General features: G+C 42.4%; 1 long non-coding RNA gene across 1 annotated transcript in view; it reads right to left on the minus strand.

The window, feature by feature from the left end:
- Nucleotides 1-7380, minus strand: part of LOC102018861 — an 18323-nt gene extending 10943 nt beyond the window's left edge. The window contains exon 1 of the long non-coding RNA XR_001232216.1: nucleotides 6625-7380. This is a non-coding gene — a long non-coding RNA (uncharacterized LOC102018861). The remainder of the gene's footprint in view (nucleotides 1-6624) is intronic.
- Between the last annotated feature and the right edge of the window lie 9667 nt (nucleotides 7381-17047).

A 17047-nucleotide genomic window follows, 5' to 3' on the forward strand; every position in this document is an offset into this window, starting at 1 on the left:
CAAAAACTTTTCAATATGATGAGATCCCAGTTGTTGATTCTTTGAAGTATTTCCCGTGCAGTTTGGTTTTTGTTCATAATCACATTTTTGATTCTTGATGGTAATTCTTTTGCAACTAGCATTCTGTTAAGAAAGTCCTTGCCTACGCCTATGTCTCCAAGAGTTTACCTATTTTTATCTTCTAGAAGAATGTTTCCATTTTAATATTTAGATTTTTGATCTACTTTGATTTTATGTTAGTACACAGTGAGAGATATTGGTCTAGATTCAATCTTCTGCATGTGGAGAACCAGTTTTCTCAATACCATTTGTTAAAGGAGCCATCTTTCCTCCAGTGTACTTTTTTGGGCATATTGCCAAAGATCGGATGACTGAATGCACCTGGGGTTGTTTCTACATCCTCTATTCTGTTTCACTGATCCACGTCTGTTTTTGTGCCAGTACCGTGCTGTTTTTATCACTGTAGCTTTGTAACATAACTTGAAACCTGGGATTGTGGTGCCTTCTGATTTGTTCTTGTTGCCCACTGTGTCCTCAGCTTTTCTTAGTTGGTAGGTTTTTTTTTTAATTACTGTTTTAATTTCACTGTTATTGGATTATTTAGGGTTTTTATATCTTCTTGGTTCACTTTTGGTAATTTTTGTATCTAGGTATCTGTCCATTTCTTCTAAATTCTCCAATTTATTGGTATTCAGGTTTTTGAAGTAGTTACTAATAATCTCATGGATTTTGGTAGTGTCTGCTGTGATTTTGCCTTTTTCATATCTAACTGCATTGATATGGGTTCTTTCATTCTTGCTTTCCTTGTTAAGATTAGCTAAGGGTTTGTCTATTTTGTTTATTATTTGAAGAAGCAGTTCTTTAATTCACTGATTATTTGTATTTTTTAGTATCAATTTCATTAATTTCTGGTGTGATTTTTATAACTTCCTTCCTTGTACAGTGGTGCCTCAGTTCACAAACTTAATTCATTCCATGGTTCTGGTCATGAACCAAATTGGTTGCAAACCAAATAAAATTTTTTCAGAAGGTTCAGTACAAATATGGTTATTTGTTCTGAACCATATTATTATTTTTATCCACAAAAATATGGAACAAAGTACAGTGCAGCACGGTATGAAGAGAGAGAACACGAACCTTGCTTGAGGCGACCTCTGGCATGGAGGAAGGGAAGGTGTGTGGGGAGGAGGGTATTGCTTGGAGAGTCCCCTTTCATAAGGACACCAAGGAGATCTCCTGCAGGGGTTTCCTCTCTTTTTTGTCTCTTAGCTTCAGGGTGAATTTTGACAAAAGTCTGTCTAATGTCACTTGTTTTTTCCTTTGCTGCATAACCTCCAGAGAGGCCTCGTTATTGTTCATCAGATTTTTATAACTTTACGGTTATTATTGACAGTCCATTACAGTTTTGTTGGGTGGCACTTCTCAAAGAAATCCTGGCCCTCATTCCATTTTCCATAATGGATTTTATCCATCATGGCCGAGCTCCTCCTTGTCTTCTTCTTCAGTGGGATGCTCTGCAACAAGTGCCTTTTGGGGCTGGGGATACAGCTCCGTGGCATAAGTGCCTGCCTGGCAAGCACAAGGTCCAGAGTTTGATTCCCGGTACTGAAAAAAAAAGGTGCCTTTTGCTGCTTACTCTGGAGCCCAGCAAATTCTTCATTTGTCAGCTGTTCCTTATGGGCCTCAGCAAGCTGCTCTTTGTTGGCACCATCGATGTTCAGACCCATCTCTTGCCCCCGACACCATCTCCTCTACTACCTGTGCATCAGACCCTTCAAAGTCATGTTCAGAGACACATTCTGACCACAGTTTCCTCCCAGTTGAGATTAAAGTTTGGTTTATGACATCTTTCTAGGCTTTGTCAATGAGGTTGGAGTGGTGGAGAACATTGAAACGTTTCTTGCAGATGTCTTTCAGAGTCAAGAACGTCTCTTCAGTAACAGCTGTTGAAGAGCACCTGTGTGTACAACTTCTTGAAGTTGCAGATCACTTGCTGGCCCATGGGCTGCAGAAGAGGTGTTTTGAGGGAGCAACTTGACCTTTATGAAGCCATACTCAGCATCCATATTGTCCACCCAGGCTGGAGGGTGTGCCAGGGCACTGTCCCTCAGAAGAAGGCACCTTCAGGCCATTGGTTGGTACAAAGAGAGTTCTTAATGGTGGGTATGAACACCTTGTGCAAGTTTTCACAATGGCCCTCCACATGACAGACAGTCCGACCTTGTTCACCTTCTGTTTCTTGAATGCATGAGGGATCTGGGAATGGTACAGCAGTAGTGGCTTAATCTCCAGATCAGTGCTTGCATTTGCACACAGCAAAAGGGTCAATCCGACCTTCATGGGCTTGTGCACCAGCAGTGCCAGTGATACAGGTTCTGCTCAGGATCTTCTTCCAGAAGAGCCCTGTTTCATTGCAGTTGAACCCTTGTTGAACAAAGCATCCTTCTGCCTTCATGAATTCTGCAAATTCTTTCTTGTAGGTTTCTGCAGGGGTCTTGTCAGAACTGGAAGCCTCACAGCATCTTATCACACTGTGCATGCCACTTCTCTTGCAGAATTTATCAAACCACCCTCTACTGGCTTTAAATTCATCACTGGTTACACTTGTAGAGGAGTTTTCTTGCAATAAACGACAGTGCAATTTCCTGGCTTTTTCACAGATCATAGCTTTGCTAACTATCACCTGGCAGCTGTTTCTCATTCAATCACACTAACAGAAATTTTTTTACCTCTTCCAGTACTTGTGTCCTCAGCCTGGTCAACATCATTACACCTTTTCCCACATCATTTCCTTTGATTGCATTTTAGTCTTCAAAATAGTCCACTTCACCATCTTGCACTCTGAGACCAGATCAGCCTCCCGAATACCACATTCACGTTTTCTACAATCTTCTTTCTCAATTCAGGGATGATTTGCTTCAGAACCTTCTTACCACTGTTGCTCTGCACTTCCTTGTCTCCTTCATTACAGCTCTGCACTTTCTTTTCACCACCACGCTTGCTCTGCACTTTCTTTGGAGCCATGTACAGTGCTGCATGTGCTGAGAAGCACACAAAAAAGCTTTACGGTAAGTGTGCACAGGTCTGTGCCGTGATCTCAACTAGAGGAAGACACAACCATGTGCCAGAGTGTCAGACTGGAAAAATGGCCCTGTTCGTGTTTGTGTGGGGAAGATGGCCACAGCTGTGTTTGTCACCTAACGTAGAGTTCATGAATGAAAGCAAAATTTTGCTGAGCACATCTGTGAACCCAGGTATTACTATACTAGCTTTGAATTTGGATTGTTCTTTTCTAGTACCTTTAGGTGCATCATTTATTTGGGCTCACTCTTTGTCTAGTATGGGCATTCACAGCTGTAAATTTCCTTCTTTGGGCTGCTTCAGTTGTATTCCATAGGTTCTGGTGTGTTGTATTGGTATTATTGTTTGATTCTAAGAAATGCCTAATTTCTTCTTTGATTTCATCTATAACCCATTGATTATTCAAGAATGTGGTGTTTAGCTTCCAGGTGTTTGCAATAATTCCTGTGGTTTCTTTTGCCACTGATTTCTAGTTTCATTGTACTGTGATCTGACAATATACTTGGGATGATTTTGGTTCTTTTTGGCCATTTTCCCCACACAAACACGAACAGGGCCATTTTTCCAGTCTGACACTCTGGCACATGGTTGTGCCTTTATGTAAGCATGTTTTTATAAGTTAGTCTGTAGTGTATTTTAGAGAAAGTTCTATGCAGCACAGATACTAATGTATATCTTGTTCAGTGGAACAATCTGTAGATATTTATTAAGTCCATTTTTTTGAAGGTCTAGTTTAATTCTGATAATTCTTTGTTGATTTTATCACTACTTGTGATAGTGGGGTATTGAGGTCCCTCACTATAATTGTGTTAAGGTTTATCTGATCTTTTATGTGCAATAGTATTTGTTTTATGAAGGTGGGTGCACATGTGTTTGGTGCATATATGTTTAAAATTGTTATCTCTTCCTGTTACATTTTTCCCTTAAACAATATGTAGTGACATCCTTTGCCTGTTCTGACTAGTTGTGGCTCAAAGTCTACTTTGACAATAAGATTGCTTGTTTTCAAGTTCCTTTTGCATAGAATATTGTTTTTTATCCTTTGATTTTTGGTCTATGAATTTCATTTTGGATTAAATGTTTCTTATACACAGCACACTATTGGGCTTTGCTTTTGATCCAATTTCCTGATCTGTGTCATTTGAATGGGGAGTTGAGACTATTCATATTGTGTTATTACTGAAATGTACTGACTTATTTTTAATATTGCATTATTTTCCTGATACTGATTCCTTTTCCTCTCTTCTGCTGAATTGCTCACCCTACCTGGTATATATATTCCATTAGATTTTTTAGCAGTATTGGCTTCATTCCCTCTAAGGATATCCTTGAGAATGCTTTGGAGTGCTGGTTTGGTGGCTGTAAATTTCCTATGGTGGACTTTGTTGTAGAGAGACCTTATTGCTCCATCAATTTTGAAAGATACTTTTATAAGATATGTCACTCTGGTTGGAAGTTGTTTTCTTTTTGGGCTTAGAGGTCTCCTGGCCTTTAAGGTATGTGCTGAGAAGTCTGCTGTAATTCTATTGGGTTTACCTGTATAAGTGATTTTTTATCTTTTCTCTGACAGCCTTTAAGATATTCTGTCTTTGTGTTAGACTTTTGTGATTTTAACTATGATCTGTTGTGGGGGAGTTCTTCTCTGTCCCATGATCTGACCCCTGTTAATTTGGGGGAGAAAGGTGCAATGCAGTTGGCCTCTTTTCCAGCTCTTCCAAAACGAATCACAGTATTGCTAATGACACAAAGACAAGCCAGATATTGACATACACTGAGAACTAAAAATTACACACCCTGGCAGTAGCCACCAAATCAGCAACAATAATAGAGTCAAAGACAAACTGGACATTGACATACCATAAGTACCAGTTAAAACTACCACTGAGCTAGGTATAGTGGTGAATGCCTATAATTCCAGCATTTGGAAGCATAAGACAGAAAGAACACCACAAGTCTGAGGCCAGCCTGGGTTACATAGTAGAATCCTGTCTCAAAAAGCCAAAATATACAATACGACAAAGCTACCACTGTATCAGACCTTCACAATAGAAAAGATGTCCATAATTGTCATATACATGCAAAGACATGCAGTAAATAATTACTAAATGCACCACTTATGCCACAATTAACAATGGAAAAAAATTCAACAATAGCATAGGTGGAGAAAGCCACACTTAGAGCACACAGGGTACAAGGAAGGTAGGAGTAGCCGGGGTAAACACAGCTTCAGGGCAGAAGCCTTTGACTGATCACACTAGAGCAAAAGGCAGGGTACAACTCAGCATTCACACACAAAAGTGTGAGTGTGGAGACAAAGTAGCTCCGACAGGAACGCACCATCTCGGCCCGTTATCTGGTGCAAATATCCAAAGGTTAATAAAGCTTAAAAGTAATACTATTGGGCTGGGTGCGGTGGCACACGCCTGTAATCCCAGCACTCGGGAGGCTGAGGCAGGAGGATCGTTGTGAGTTTGAGGCCTGCCTGGGCTACAAAGTGAGCTCAAGGCCAGCCTGAACTGCATAGCGAGACCCTGTCTCAAAAAGACAAAAAAAAAAAAAAAAAAAGTAATACTATTAAGGATGGAGGGGGCAGGGAATGGGAAAGTAGGAGAAGTAAAATTCAAAAACTTAAAAAAAAGAAGATGAGGAGAGAAAAATAAGATAAAGGATCCTATTAAGAGGTAAAAGAAAATTAATTAGGTAAAAGTAACAGAACAGACAAGAAAAACAAGAGGAGTGAAAAAACAGACAGCAAAATGAAATAAAAAGAAAAAATTCCAAATCCCCCAAAACCAATGAAGAAAAAGATAAGTAAGCCCCCCAAAATCTGCTTTTGAATGAGCAGTTTCTTCCCAGGGTGGATAATGTTGGAATCTAGAAGATAACGGGCCGAGATGGTGCGTTCCTGTCGGAGCTACTTTGTCTCCACACTCACAACTTTGTGTGAGAATGCTGAATTGTACCCTGCCTTTTGCCTTAGGGTGGTCAGTCAAAGGCTTCTGCCCTGAAGCTGTGTTTACCCCGGCTACTCCCACTTTCCCTGTACCTTGTGTGCTCCGGGTGTAGCCTTCTCCACCTAGCTTTACAACCCTTGAGTTTGTGAGGCGCTCCCCACCCCATTCCAGAGGCCCCTCTATCTGTATGCTCCTGCCTGTGGTAACCGTCCAAGCTGAGCTGTAGCCCTGCTGATGTTGGCAGATAGGGAAAATGAACAGACCACTGAGTTCCGTGCCGGAGGTGGACACCCAGGGCAGCGGGGTCGGGGTGGAGAGATGTCTACTGGACTTACCGCCTGCGCTTTCAGACCCAGCCCCATCTAAAGGCCACACACACTGGCCTGGCTTCTCCCCACGGAACGTGGGGCCCTCTGTCCTTCCCAGCCTGAGCTTACGCTTTTCAGGTTGTCTGTGTCTAGTCCATGCCCTCTCTATGGCTGTCCCTTCTGGCTCTCTCCCACCCAGTCACTTCAGACGTCCTGAACCGTGTTTGCTCCTTTGACTTCTGATTCCCAGAGCAGCTCAGTCTAGAACAGTTACCCCTTACCAGAACGGCACCTGATGACGTCACATTCCAGTGTGGTGAGTGCTGCAATGGATTTCTTCCCCAACTCTAGCCGGCCGTGCAGAAGAGTCATTTTCAGAGTAAAATCCTACACTGTATTTGCAGTTTGCAATAACTGTGGGCTTTTCTTGGAACTAGAACTGCTGGCCTGTTGCTTCTCCCTGGCTCTGCCAACCCTCTCCAGGCTCGCTTTGGGTTTGGGGGCACAGGCCCCCTCCCGCGAGCTGCGGTTAGCATTCTAGATGGCTTTGTTCTTTGCCTGCCTTCTATTCAGTTTCTCCAGTTGCTCTGTGATTTCTAGTTTTCCCTGCAGCTCTTTTGTGATTCCAGGAGCTGCTTTCCTTCTCTTTTCACTAAGTTGTTGTTTTCCAGGTATCTGGATTCCAGGTCCTGAAGAGGTTTTGGTATGTGGCTGGTTCTCACGCTGCCATTTTCTCAGTCCTCAGTGCCTTTTTAAAAATACACATTTATTGAGAGTATCAGTCAGTGTTTTCCTAGAGCAACAGATGTACACAAGACATACAAATGTATAAGAAACGACAAGACTGGCTTTGGGTGGTCAGCCACAGAGTTGGATGAAGAAGCATGCAGAGGGCATCTGCACACCAGAGACCGAAGGTTTCAGCCCAAGGCCTGGAGCTCACTGCAGTGTCCTGTGCGAGTCTGTGTCAGGAGGCTCACGGGTCTGCGACAAAAGGCTGAAGAATCTACGCCAGAAGCCAAAGAGTCTGCGCTGGAAGCCAGGAGATGACATTCAAGATGAAGGCAAAACCTGGAGCTCCTCCAAAGAACAGAAACAGATCCTTCCTTCCTCATTTCCTCCTTCATACCACGCAGGGGACGAGCCGCCCCGTGGGGAGTTTTTACCCCCGAGAGTGTACAGTTGCTGAGCCAATTTAGTTAAGCTTCTAAACTTCTCAAATTGACACAGTCATCCAACCAGTACAGTCAGCCTCATGACTGGACCATCATATTCAGCAATGAATAAGTAGCATGAGGGTTTTTTAACCTTAAAACTCTTCGTCAGGATGCTTTACAGTCCACATGACAGGCATTAAAATAACCTGTTATACAATTAGTCACAAATACAATCCTTGAGTGTTTTCGCCTGTACACGAGTACCGTCTGAAGCACGTCTTCTTTGTAGCAGCGAGGCCCTGCCGCCCCTGCACTGGCTGAGCTCATTATCTATTGTCTCCTGTAGCTTGCATGTCTTTTCTCTGGCTCTCTTCTGTTAAGCTTTGTTTCCTGGCAGAGGTGAAAACGTCTGCCACTGCTATTGCTTCTGCTGCTGCTAAAACCACCAGAGTCACCTTGGTTTTGTGGTTTGGCAAAGTAGTCATCCACCACCATAGGGGGCAGAATTCTGCTTCCAAAACTTCCTCTTTTCATGGGTCCAAAAGTGAAGACAGATCGTTATAACTGCCAAAACTACTATAGCTTTTATCACTTCCAAAATTGCTTCCACCATTAACAATCTATTGTAGCTGTTTCCACTACCACCATCATGGCTGCCAGCAAAGCCACGGTGACTGGGGTAATGTCCTCTGTGATCAGAGTTGTCGTTTCCACCAAAATCATCTTCAAACCACCAACAAGGTCCAGAACCACTTAGATTTCTTTGGATGGAAGAAGCACAACTCACCTGTTGCTTCACCAGGATGCTAGTTCTAAATACAGTCTTATCCAAGGAGTTGCGATTGTCAAAGTTACAGAAAAAAAGCCTCTATTTTTTTCCCACTACTTAGTCAGTCATGATTTCAATTATTTTAAAATTTCCCACGTGGTTCAAAATAATCTCTTCGGTGCCAGGCATGGTGGTGCATGCCTGTAATCTCAGCGCTTGGGAGGCTGAGGCAGGAGGATCACAGTGAGTTTGAGGCCATCCTGGACTATGTAATGAGACCCTCAAAAACAAAACAAAACAAAACAAAAACAAAACCTCTTAGGTGATGTTCTTCATTCCGTGTCTTTCATGCCAACAAAAGATCTTTTCCACAGTTCTGTGGGTAGGGCTGGGGATTTAGCTCAGCAGCAAAAGTGCCTGCCTGGCAAGTGCAAGGTCGTGAGTTCGGTTCCCGGTACCAGAGAAAAAAAACGAAAAAAACAAAAACCAAAAAAAAAAAAAAAACAAAAAAAAAGCAACACAGTTCTGTGGGTACCTGGTCTCTGAGAATCTTCACCTGCATTCCTGGCTGCATCTACCTTCTTTACAGGGGGATAAGTGAAGGGGGACAACTGCAAGCCTTGGGGCACGTGGTGTTTGGGTCTCTAATCAGCACGTACTGCGTGACCGTTCTCCATTGCTCAAAGTGGCACTTTGGATGTTCTGATGTTTTAGCGCTGAGTGTCTGAGGAAGAGCTCCCGCAGCGTGAGCGCTCTGCGAGACTCTGACAGCAACCTGACCGCTGCGGAAGAGGGACTTCACCAATGCTTCCTCAACGGCATCCACAAGCAGAGAAAGATTCTTGTGGTTTTAAAACTGTTTCCAAATCTCCAGAGGCAATGATGAGAATGACATACAGAAAGAGATAGTGCCCCTCGTCTTGGAGCTGAACATGAACCTGGCCAAGGTCTCAGAGAAGGTGAGGGAGAAACTTCAGCAGCAGCCTAGTGGCTGTGGTCTTCGTTGCGGCTCCCTGCCCACGAGGCAGACGTGCAGAAAAGCGAGTGTGTTGCAGAGGGGCCTGCCACGCACAGAAGGAATTAGGCTGCTGCTTCACTTCTGCCTTCGAACTCACATCGAAATGCTTCTTGTGCACTGGCTGGAGAATGAAGGGAGAAGACTTCTGGAAAGTGTAGCTAGGGATTAGCTCAGCTGAATCAATACACACCCCACTGTCCAGCCCTGACCCCTTGGCGGCCTCTTAGAGTCACTCTCAGCTTCAGCTGCAGCAAGAGTAAGATCAGTTGTCGCTAATGTAACCAAAACCATTCGAGTTAACTCCCGAAGAGGACACAGAGCTCCCTTATTCATCTGTGGCTGATGCTGATTCCTCTCGGAGTTAAATTCTGAGATATAAGTGAACCACTACTAAGGCCCCTTATGTTTGATGATAGGTAAATAAAAACAGGAAAAAGAAAATAGTTGGCTATACTTACACAGATGTATGCATATCGAAATAAGGAGGAAAAGACTGGGCACGACGGCACAAACTAGTCCTGGTTGCTCTGGAGGCTGAGGCAGGATCTCACTGCAGACCAGGAGTTTCGGGCCAGCCTGGCAACATATTGAGACTCTTGATTGAAAAAAAAAAGATGAGGAATGAAAATGAGGAAGAAATGCTAATAATAATCACAGTCTTTGTTTCTACAACTGTTCAGATGATCATACTGGTATTAAATTATGTTTTTCAACTACCTATCTCATATTATTTTTGCCATCAGCAAGTGTTTCTTTTTTTTTTCTGTCTTTTTGAGACAGGGTCTCACTATGCAGTTCAGCCTGCCCTTGAGCTCACTTTGTAGCCCAGGCTGGTCTCGAACTCACAACGATCCTCCTGCTTCAGCCTCCCGAGTGCTGGGATTACAGGCATTGGCCACCATGCCCAGCCCAGCAAGTGTTTTAGATACTCATGGCTATTTGACCAGTGAGAGGACCTATTCCTTCTTTTCCCCGCTGGCTGGGGACTGAACCTAGGGCTGCAGGCATGCTAAGCAAGAGCTCTACCTTTGAGCTATGCCCAGCCACCATGCCAGCATTTGTAAAAAGCCTGACTCTTTAGCCATCTTGCCTTTACTGGGTATAATTTTCCTTTGTCTTAAATTGCAGGGTTGGGAGGACTAAGAATTGCCTCATCGCCACAGTCCCTCTAACAATATAGTAACACCTTGGTTTACTATTGGTGTATAGATTCCATGAGAATGGTTATGTACTTGGCTTTTGCTACCGTAATAGCCCTTACTTCACAGGTTAGGGAACAAGGATAAGAACTCTGACAGGGGCTGATTTGTCTATTCCAATGACACATTTCCAAACTGGGAAATAACTGAGGATGGCTTTAGGGAAACACCAGGCTGTCTGTGAAACTGACCCACTGGAAAACATTACTGACCTCTATCAGCTGCTACCGTGGCATACCACACAGTTCTACTGGTGTAGGAGTCAGTGTCAGCTCAGAACCAGTATTTAAAAGTCCCCGCAAAGTTTGATTTTTCCTCACTTCTGGTACCCTGATAATAGCTGCAAGGCTACAGAAGATGTGCATATACATACATATAGCTATACAAGCATATATGTATGTACATGCATGTATGTATATGCATGTATTATATATATTGGGCGGAGCTATGTAACAGGATTATTCCTTTAGGAGACCCAGCCCCCCCATCATTCAAGGGATTTTGAGTGCTTACGTCATGGACTCCATGGATTCTTTTTTTTGTGTGTGTGTGTGTGTGTGTCTTTTTGAGACAGGGTCTTGCTATGCAGTTCAGGCTGGACTTGAGTTCACTTTGTAGCCCAGGCTGGCCTCGAACTCGCAACGATCCTCCTGCCTCAGCCTTCCAAGTACTGGGACTACAGGCGTGCGCCACCACGCCCGGCTCCGTGGATTCTTACGCTATCAGAAGAATCAGGCAGAAGCACCTTGGTGCAGGAATAAGACTTTCATTCTTATGCTGAAGCACAAAGGGGACAGTGCTTGTGGAATGAGAGCATGGGGACAGAAATCCCAGGCTGGCCTAAACAAAAGGACAGGAAGGTAGAGCTTTACAGGGCTCCTAGAGTAGGCGGGGCCCAGGGTGGACACCATCGCATTAGAGGTGGAACCCGTGAGGAGGAGGAGCCGTGCTCGGGCTCTTTCTCACCTTGCCTCTTCGTGAACGCCTGCCTTATTTTCACTTTAAGTCTCTGCTAGGAGCGTGTGTTTCACTCGGACAACGACGCAAAGGTAACTACAGGGTGCTTTAGTGACTCTTCCACTCATTTGCCCCTTCCTTGTGGAAGGAATCCTTAATAGTGTTTTCAAGTCACTATTGTTCTGTTTTCAGAAGGCTGATTGATAGCTAGGTTAACCATTTTTCTTGGTCCTAACTTCCTGGTATTGCTGTTGACTACAAAGCTATTAAACTTTAACTTGACCCCTCAATTTCCCTGCCTCTCTTTTTTTCTTGCTACCGGGAATTGAACTCAGGACTTCATGCTTGCCGGGCAGGCGCTGTGGCACTGGCACTGAGCTAAATCCCCGGTCCTCAATTTCCCTGTCTCTTGAAGCTTTTAATCGACCTCATAGCCCTACAAGCACTGTCAGCTACATCACTTAGTAGACAAAGCGGTAAGAGCTAACATGTAGTGACTACTTATGATGTGCTAGCCACTAACTGTTTATATCATTACCTCATATAATCTTAACACATATCTTTCCTTTTTATTTATTTTAACACATAACTTTTTTCTTTTCCCCAGTACTAGAGATGGAATCCAGGGGCTTTGCACTGAGCTTCATCTCCACTTTGTTTGTTTTAAAGAGGCACACAAAGGCTTATTAGGCAAAATTTAAAGTGAACACTAAAAAAAAATAGAGTACAGGCCCTCACCTTCAGCAGCATAAGCTCCAGTGCAATCCAAGATCATACCAGAAGAACAAAGGCATTGCTACTACTGTGGAAATTCCATGCATTTTAGAAGCTTCAAAACAGGAACCCAGGATAGAGACCAAAGTTCCCCCTAGCCCAGCCCCCCAGGGTGTGCATGCCAGGCAAGTGCTCTAGCACGAGCTATATCCCCAGCCCAGACAAAGTCTTTCATTTTACAATACTACAACAAAAGTATCCTCCAAGATGAGTCCTGATACACCATTTTAAAGATAAGTTAACATAGACTTAGGGAGGAAAAGTTATGCAGTCCTGATGACATGGGCAAACTCCTCCCGACCTGAACTGTTGTGTGTATGCGTGTGCTTGTGGTACTGGGGCCCAAATCAAGGACCTTCACACTGAAGCTACATCCCCAGGCCTGTTTTTGTTGTTGTTTGAGATAAGGTTTTGCTAAGTTGCTAAGTTGTCCAGGCTGATGTCAAACTTGCAGTCCTCCTGCCTCAGCCTCCCAGAGTGCTGGTATTACAGGTGTGTGCCATCATCCCCGACTCAGGCCTGAACTGTTAATTTTGTATGATATTGAGATCTCTCTGGAAGATGTCTACATTAGCATACTCATATCCCATGTATAAGGAGATCCACAAAGATATGGAAAGAAAACATTCAGTCATAAAAATGAAAAAGCTAGCCAGGCACAGTTGGCACTGATCTGTAGTCCCAGATACTCCGGCGGCCACAGCAAGAGGATCACTTGAGGCCAGAATTGCAGCCTGAAATATGTAGCAGGACTGTATTTCAAAACTAAATGAAACTAAATGTAATAAATGAAAAAAGCATTACTAACATATAGTCTTACTATGATAAATTTATATTTAAAACTTAATGTGTATTTTCATGGTATTTTCAACATACTTATATTCAATTTACAATGTAGAGGCTTACCTACCTATACAATACGGAAATGTCATACTTACAGTAATGATTATGTAGGCCTCACAGCCCAGTATACCATTTCTGTATATACATTCAGAAAGAAGTCCAACTTAGAAATCAGATTTGCTTACCAGGGAAGCAACCAGTATGAATGAAGTGAGAAAAGAGTTTATAACTTTAGGGAACATCAACATTTAGGAGATAAGCAAGAAGCAGAACAATAAGCCAAAGGACAGGGCAATGCATTTAGTCAAACTTGCCTGCTTTCCTAGCATTTCATCAATATTTAGGTGGTGTATTAGTACCATAAATTCACATAGATGTTGATCTTAAAGAACTCTTTAGGGTTTTTGTTGGTTTAGTTGTTTCTGGAGTCATTTTTATAATTTAAGTCAAAAGTTAGTAAAATAAGGCTTCTGTTTATTTCTTTCCTTTTAGATTGTGAGCTAATTTCAGAAAAATACAAGTAGGAGAAATTCAGTGTTTGTTTCCCATGGATACTTCATGCTATGGTTTGTGTCTAGATGTGCCCCAAAGCCTCATACTGTCATGGGGGATGGGCTTTTCAGAGGTGGCTGAATCTAGAGTTTGCGATTGACTCATAGTCTAGTGCTGGGATTAAGGTTGTGAGTGCTACACCCGTCCTAGGGTGGGTAGCCTGCATACAATATAAGGGACAGAAAGTCTTGTTTTTCGCTTGTTGCTTGTGCTGCTTTCCCCAGCCATGAACTGTTGTCCCTCTAACACGTGCCACCCTGCCTTGGAGCCAGCGATTATGCACTGAAGCCTCCATAATGTGTGAGCTAACCGAGCCTTTCCTTTCCTAACTTATGGATGTTGGGCATTTTGTCCCAGCAATGAGAAAAGTAACTAAGACACCACATGATGTAAATATTTCTATTTTATGGATAAGAACATTAGATCTTGATTCTTTAGGGTGTCCAAAAAAATGATGTTATATGCTAGAAGCAAGAAAGACGACAGACTTCTGAAAACTATTTTGAAGATGAATTTACAACATGTAGCCCTCTCCTGACCCCTCTTCGTCTGTGTGTATTTGTGCGGTGTATATCACTGGGGACTCAGCCCAGGGCCTCAGGAAGGCCGGGGAAGCAGTCTACCACCGAGCCACGTCCACACAGCCCCAACCAAATCTCTACTTCCTAGTAGCAGTGGAAAATAACCTATGCATGTGAAATCACTCTGAAAATTCATTGTTAATTACATAATGGTTACAGGAAATTTTTCTATATCCATGTAAAGTGTGACGTGCTCATCATTACTTAATTCTCTGCAAATAGGCAAGGTGATTAAGATTTCTTAAATGCCTTTTTAGAAAGATTATCAAATACATTGGAGGAGAATGGTCATGTTATTTAAAGTTGGCTCACCACTTGGTACTTTCTCCATATAGAATCTGAACTATTTTACCACAACCATAAAAGTAGAACATTTAAATACTTCTGAATTCATTTTTGTACTTCTGGGAACAATTCCTGGGAATACATATGCAAATTGCTAACAATTTCTCTGAGATTCAGTCCAGATATGCTATGATAAGAAACCAAAGCATACATTTAATAATGAGTATTCTTGTGGCCTCAATTGCCTCTGTAACTACCCCGGGACTCTAAAAAATTAATTAGACTTTGTTGAAGCCAAAACTATCTTGACTTAGGCTTACTCTTAAAGACCTCAAGCCTAAGAAATAAAAGAGTTTTCAGTGAGGTAAAATCAAGAATAGTATCTGCACTGTAAGGTGACTTATAGCAAGCGTTTCTTGTTGTGGAGGGTTACAGTGAAAGGAAGGTAAAGTTTAACATTTGAGGAAAGGAAAGTTGTAGGAATATCTGAAAACAGTTCTACCTTTGAGAACTCAACTCACTGTGCTGTGTATGACATATCTTTCTGCATTACCACAGGGTCATTAACGTTTTTACTTTTTTTTTTTTTGGTCTTTTTGAGACAAGTTCTCGCTATGCAGTTCAGGCTGAACTTGAGCGCACTTTGTAGCCCAGGCTGGCCTCGAACTCGCAATGATCTTTCTGCCTCAGCCTCCTGAGTGCTGGGATTACAGGCATGCACCACCATGCCCTGCTGGTCATTAACATTTTTAAGATGTTTGTACCCACCTGGGGCTCCTCTAGTGCTGCCAATGAGTATACTTGTTTTGGTCAAGGCTGCCCTCTTTGGAAAACAGGCAAGGAAAGAATCCAACCGCTTTATTCCACTAGAGTAAATATTTGTTGTAGTGAAAAGTTTGTGCAGTGAAGAGGTATTTCTAGCCAGCCTACTGGAAAGAATCTACTTCCTCATTATACACTCATGAAGAGCAGCTTAACCATGCTTTATTAGAAGCTGGCCTTCCTTACAAAACCTAATAGGGTCCCCAATTTTGTGTTCTTGCTGAAAGAATGAAAGTAATATATTTGTTGCTTGAAAAAAGAAACATGATATATTCATTTATTGAGAGGCTATGAATGTAAATCGACAAACTGTGTTTAAATCAGGATGTAAAAATCACATTTGTAGAAAAATTAGGAAGCATGCAGGATGTTCCCTTGTCCATTTTAGCTTGTGTAAAATGTGAGAGCCTCTGCAGGAAGACACGATACACAGATACAAAACTAAAAAAATAAAATAAATAAATTAATGACCCAGCTTCATGTGCTTTGTTATAGTAAGAGAAAACAAACTAATATACAGTCCTGCAGGGGCACACCTCACACGGAAATCCAAATCTGCATATCATAAGTTAGAGGAAGATTAAAAGATTTTGTCAAAAAGCTCACCCAAGACTCACTCTTTAGACATCAGCTTCTTCTGCTGATGTCACACAGCTCAGTTTACTTTCTCATCACATTTCTGATGGAAGGAGCTGCGGGTTCTCAGGCTCACGCTTGTGAACTCCTGGAGCTCAGCTCCGTTCCTACTAACATACTGTTAAGGAATAAAGAATTGCTACAGAAGCCCCTGGAAGGCTCGGCCTTAGTGTAACCAACACCTCACCCTTTTATGAGTTGTCAGAGAGGATACTCCTGCTTTTTAACCTTTCTTTCTCTGACATTGTGGGGTGTTGAAGCTGATGACAAATGGAATTGAGGAAGAAGAGAGAATCTGGCAAATTGTTCAGATTTACTGTATACAAAAACCTCAAAACACTGAAACTTCAGGGAAAATGTAATTGATGTTAATATGGTCCGTATTTTAATATCAGAGTCACTTTCACCTCATTTGCAGGTTTGCAAATGAGTGGCAGAGGGCTGCATCTTACCTTCAAGACCCTGAAGTGGAAATGAGGGAATTTTAAAGTGTTGTTTTAGAAAAATCCCTGCCATGTCAAGGGCCAAGCCACTGTAAATAAAATTAACCAATGCCTAGATATTTAAGAAAAGGTTTTATTAAAAGCTATGAAATTTTAAAGAAGTCAGAAAGATTATACATTTACTTTTAATGCTGAAAAAGGAAAGTGGTATTCAAAGTCACACAAAGCTGTAGGGCTTGTTGACTCAATACCTGGGGAGCCAAGGGGAAATGAGGAATGATACGATGGGTTATAGAGCACCCTCGAGTATATGCCTCTGTGTATGTGTGTGTGTGTGTGTGTGTGTGTGTGTGTGTGTGTATTAGAGGTTGAATGCCTTCACATTTAGATACAGTCCCAGCCCTTTTTTTAATTTTTAATTTTAAGACTGGTCTCGCTACATTGCCCAGGCTGGGCTTGAACTTGTGATCCTCAGCCTCCTAGAGAGCTGGGATTGCAGATGTACACTGTCACACAATGAGCATAAGGCACTGGAAATGAATAGCTGATGTTACTCCCAGTCAGTTGCACTTCCACACAAGAATGTCATCCCAGTGCTGCGAATCTTTGGGTTCTTCAATCAGAAAATTGTGATAAAACTTTTCTCTTTTTTGGGAGGAGGTGTGTTA

Source organism: Chinchilla lanigera, unplaced genomic scaffold, assembly GCF_000276665.1.
Source record: "Chinchilla lanigera isolate Chin_1 unplaced genomic scaffold, ChiLan1.0 scaffold00146, whole genome shotgun sequence".
Lineage (NCBI taxonomy): Eukaryota > Metazoa > Chordata > Mammalia > Rodentia > Chinchillidae > Chinchilla > Chinchilla lanigera.